This window comes from Mya arenaria, chromosome 2 (assembly GCF_026914265.1).
Source record: "Mya arenaria isolate MELC-2E11 chromosome 2, ASM2691426v1".
NCBI lineage: Eukaryota > Metazoa > Mollusca > Bivalvia > Myida > Myidae > Mya > Mya arenaria.
Genome location: NC_069123.1, coordinates 49,995,770 through 50,001,769, shown reverse-complemented (window position 1 = coordinate 50,001,769; position 6,000 = coordinate 49,995,770).

Genomic DNA, 6,000 nt, shown 5'->3' with positions numbered 1-6,000 from the left:
TTACCTCCATTGACTTCCGTAAGGTCACTTGTTTGCTGCTTCGATGGAAATTGTCGACCACGATAGCTCCTGTACTATGACCATAAATACATTCAATTTATGGCTATGGTCTTGGTCGACTTAATGTGACCCTTGTAAAAATAGACCATTTTATGAAGAAAATGTTAGAATACCCTTTCCAAAGGAATCATATAAATATTCTATTGCAAGGACATGTGCTTCGAATGGTTGTCTGCCCGTAAATTTCAACAAACTATGGATCTTAGGGAATTGGTTTCAATTGCATGCACAGCTGTGGTAAACTTAACCGATATAATAGAGAACTGAACATTTTTCATTTACTTGAACATACTTATATAGTTCATCATTGATACAATATAACACAATCACATGGCATGCCAATAATAGGTAAATGTGAGAGTGCAATAAACATATCGAAAATCAAAATGTTGAACACACGTTAAAATACATAAATTTTAGTATTATTAATTAAAGCGTTACATTTTAATTTAAAGGCGTGTTTGCAGTATAAAGCTAAATTTCTAAGACATGCATTATTTCAGAGTTTATTAATTGTATAAATTAATTGTAAAACTGTATAACAGGCGAGAACTCAATGTGTTTATATTATTTCTAGTGTCCAATAAGTATATCAAATAGTATATTCCTAAAATGTTTGTAAAATGATTGGCTGCTGAGGAAGTCATTGGTTGCTAAGGAGGTCACTTGTTGGTAAAGAAGAAAGTAGTTGCTAAGGAACTATTATTTTGCAAAGGAAATCAGTGAATGCTTAGGAAGTAAGGGGTGATAAAGAAGTCATTGGGTGATAAGAAAATAACTGGTTGTTAAGGAAGTCATTGGTTGCTATGGATGTACGTAGTTACTTACCACTACACGAGTCTACAAACCAAGTATCAAGGATCTAGGCATTGCTGTTTAAGAGAAGATTTTCCAAGATTTTACTCTAGAAGTATATAAAAAACCTAGGACCCTTGAGCTGGTATTTTTTTAAACAACTTAAGTCACTTTGCTAAGTTAAGTATTTCACTGTTCATATGATTTAATAATTTAATAATATCTTGCTACTTTTTTCCGTTTATGTAATGTAATGTAATGTAATGTAATGAACAAACCGTTTTTTTATATTTCTTTAATTTTTGTCTTTAGATGTTTAATTGGGGCGTGGCTAGCTTTAACCAAAGGGGCATTCTTGAACATTTTTTGTAGAACCACAACATGTGGCTACAGACCAAATATATATGTTCTGGTAAGCAATTTTTAAGATTTGTTTTCAAAATGTTATCATATAAGTGCCGAGGGGCGTTGGACTCTCTCGAGTTGGTTGATGAGTTTTTTTTTTATAGATTAGGGTCCTTCTGAGCTGTGATCTATAGTTGATCTTACAAAGGTAAGGTATACGGTTTTCTTGGCTGACTCCAATCAGTGTTTCAAGTTGCGTTTCAGAAATCCTAGAGTTGAGTTGGCCTTTAATTAATGATGTGAGGGTTAAATTTGAGTTTTACAAAGTGTTACGCTTGATGATGAGGTATGATTTCTTCTACTTGATTCAGGATTTGGCTGTCGAGTTGGAAGAAATGATTTAACTTTTGGTTGAAGATCATCACGTGGCATATTCTTGCATTGAACCGCATACCCTAACTAGTGGCCAATCTCACGAGTTCTATCACGTCATTTTGTAGTTGGATATGATCAAGAACGGATTTCGATGCAGCTGTACAGGAGATAGTCGTTCGCAAATAGGCTCACAGTTGACTTGACATGGTCCAGCATGTCATTTAGGTGGCAAGGAGTTGACCTAGTACCGTTTCTCTTGGACGCCGGAGTCCACATTGGCTGGTCCTGGTGTATTGCCATCGACTACAATATACATGTTTCTATCAGTTAAGAAGTCACGGCGTCGATCGTTGATGTTGCTGCTGACGCTATAGGATTTCATTTTGGTAAGTAACCTCTATTGTGGCACATTATGGTGCGTTTTTCGAAACTCAAGAATCATCATGTCTATTTGGGCAAAAATGGCGTAATGCTTTAATAGATCGTTGGTTATAGTTAGTAGTTGTGATTCGCATGAAAAGCCCGAACGAAAGGCTGAGTCAAGTGTAGTCAGAATTTTGTTAGGTTCGAGATCATCCAGAATATGTTTGGAGATAATATGTTAGTACTGTAGTCACAGAACTAGACCGTGCTGTAGTGTATATAGTAAGTATGTACTTATCCTTTAAATATTTAGGAATATTACGGAATCATTTAAACTTTTCCATTTTTTCCAGATGCTTTTGTACATCTTTATACATTTGAATTCAGTCAGTAAGAAACCATATGAATAACCATATGAATAACAATGTGCATATTTTCTGTTATATATTTCTTGATTCATTCCATTTGTGATTTTTCAATGTCTTGGATATGATACTGAAGCCACGAATTCGTATTGCATGTATTATTTCATTTCAGTTATTCCATGTTACGCACGGTTGTAGGTAAATTAATCCACATGATGATGGACGGCCAGTAACTGCTATCTAACTTGTCGTGTGGAACTTGTATGAAAATCCTGTTTTAGCGTAATAACCAATTCTTAATTGTTTAACTGAACATTGCCCATCTCGATTAACTTGATTAACCAGTTATGTTACAGCATAACACCGATTACTATTATAAACATCAAGGTCACGCATATTGCTAGGCTTGTTCTCATTTGTATGTCAATTAAATGCCCGTTTATTTGTTTCCAGGAAATCTAACATGGCTTCTTTTTACTACTGACCGGGGTGTTAAAAATAATACATGACCTGTATTCGTTTGTAACACGATCTGAATATTTTGGTAACTTGAATAATGGTCATCTACATGTCATGTTAGCAAAAAATGTGTTAAGTTTGTCAATTTGTTTAAAAACCGAACATCATTACACCAATAACGTTTGATATTATTTTGACAATGTATTATTTTGAAACTCATTTCCGGGAGGATTCATAATTCACTTTTTTAAAGCAGTTATATTGCTTTTGTTACGGACTTGTAGTGATATTTTCATAACGAACCCATAGTCTCCTGGGTGAGAAGCGGACACTTATTGCACCTTTGAACTGGACCTTTATCCTATATAACTGACAGGTAGGAAGAGACCTGAAAATTATAATCATAATTTCTTAGTCTAATTCGGTAAGACCATACTTTCCATAGACCTTTGGATTGTCTCTTGACGACTTTACGCCGGGAGGAGGTTTGAGGAACTTCCGGTTCACCATTTTCACTTTAGTTTTTCATAACGTCCAAGGACACTTCGTACATGAGTTTGAGAAAATAAACTTGTTGACTTGACTTGAGCAAGTAGTCAACAACGCTAGTTAAATGGCGCGAAGATTGTACAGCAAAAACCAAAAGTATTCCAAATATATTTGGCCGTAAGACCTGGCGAATTTTGAAAAATGGTAAACAACAGTAACATTTCCTCATTTTATTTGCACTACAATTCATTTGAGCAAAATGCAATATAATTCTAAATTTTAATGCTTTTATTTGGGGATAGCATTTCGTAAGACTCGATTGTCAGTGCCGCATTTCTGACAAGTCCGTTTATCATACAAGCACCTAACTGGGCCTTATATGGTTGATAATTTAATAAGCATGGAAATTGTGTGATGGAAGACAAAATAAACGGATGGCTTTACGAGAACTATCATTATCAAAGTTGCCAGATCAGACCAGCCCAGTACACTGTGGTAAGACAGTGACCAATATCTGTATAAATACAAACATGTTTTACTTTTATAGTAAGATGCGACCATCTCGGTGCGTGACTAACAATAAGATATCACTGAGTTGAAACAGCAGTTTATTTTGACAATTTTATATATGCATGGAATATTTATAATAGTATATTGAGATAGTGATAATCGCAAGGAGCTTGGAAATTTAATCCCTGTAAGTAAAAATGGTAATTTATTTGTTAAAATGTTTGTATTTTTTAAATAAACATTATGTTAGAAAGGCATTAATATATATTTATATGTATATATTCAATATCCAGCATGCTCCATTTAACAGGAAAACGATAATTGAGCTTAATGAATAAGAACCAAGTGTGCTTAAGTGTATTTTAGTAAACTAATCTCCACTGATAAATGGCGCTGAAGTGATGGTTACAATATTAAAATAGGATTAAAATGAACATGTATTAAACATGTTTGGACTGATATTTAAATAAGATGTAAAGTTTTAATAACCAGAAAACAGTGTCAAATTTTACACTATGAATGCAAACAATTATGAAATGTACATACATTTAAATTTAAAGGAATCAACGCAAATGCATGTATGTTACTATTGCAAGAATCAAGTATTGTATTTGTTGGAGACTGACTAACACGTCGTGGTTGGTAAAGCAATTTGGTTGGCTTCGTTAGACATTCGCACATCAACAGGAATATAATGATGGTCATTGGCAAGCGCAAGAGTAATCAATACAATGACCGCGAAAATGCCACATATAGACAAAATGTGTCAATGAACTCAGCGACTTCGTCAAAATGTTATTATTTCGTCTATAGATATCAGATCACAACTAAAAATGTGTTTTATTGAATTGGTGTTTAAAGCCATAAGCTTGTTTAAACCAAGACTGAACTGTAGCTCGAACCTGAAGAACTCTCTCTCTCTCTCTTAATGCCAACAGTTTCGATAAAGCCATGTAATCAAATATGTACACAAATCAAAACATATTTTTGGTTACATTTTTGTGTTTAATCTTTGGGAGTTTGTTTTGTTTGTTTAAGAAGAGTTGCATTTGGGTTAATTGTTCAGAACTTTACTAAAATTAGTAATACGATTAACGGCATTGTAAACTTTTAAACGTGAAATATATTGATGGTGTGCTCATATCTTGAAATTTACACAGTACAATTGAAACATATATATCGAATCATACCAGAATGAAACAGATATCACAAATCATGGTTACAATACTGAAGAGCTCAAGGGTATCAATAAAACTATCAGGGGATTAATGATTTTAAAGTTGACAATAATGACGTTTACAACGTTGGTAACTATCGAACCAATTTGAAGTTATAACTTATAATTCTGCATTCGTGACCCGATGTTCTTAGAGCCATCTTTGTTTTCTTGAACTAAAAGCATAAGCTATTGGCACGAACAAATATAAAGACACTATAACAGGTTTTAAGCCTTTTAGTTCCTGGACGGTTATTTCCCACCCAATTGATTGTTTTCGATGTTTGACCACCTGTATGACATCCTTTTATTCACAGCTGTATGGCATTCTTTTATTGAGCTGCTCAGTTCCTGGCTAGTGCAATAAGAAACATTTTATCCAGATTCTAACGAAATACATGCATGCCGCTTTTATTTAGTTCACCTCGTTACAGCTTTGTATAAAGGTTTCAGTCGTTTAAACATGAAACATGTAATTAAGACGGTCATTCGCCAATAAGACACTAAATCCCATATCAGGGTGTTTAACTTGATTCTAGTCAAAGAATAATGCCAGCTATCTAAACAGCGTAGAATTGTACGTTAAAATACTGGTTAATATTTGTTTTAAGTAAAAGAAATAATGCGACAGCTATGCCAATAACCTTTTTTATATCTGGTCACCCCATCATGTATGTATACTATTAATCGAGATATTTTGATGCATATGTGGTATGTTTGTGGTGTCTGTACATGTGTGTCCCTAGTTCAGCATCGTTTGGGCTGCTCTTACTCTGTGCCTCTTCACAGGGCTTTTATTGGACTGTTTGATTACTGGGCCTCTCCTTGTAGTTTTAGTGTATAATTAGTATTCCTGTCAACTTATATTAAATCGGCCCTTCCGTTTTCGAAAGGAAGAATTTTTATGTCATACGCATAAGAAGCCAGCGCCTCTCCTGCGTGCATGTGTTTGAATGATAGCGACTTTGGTTGAGGATCACAGCAGGACATTTTTAAAGTATGTTAGCAAAACGGCTATAACGA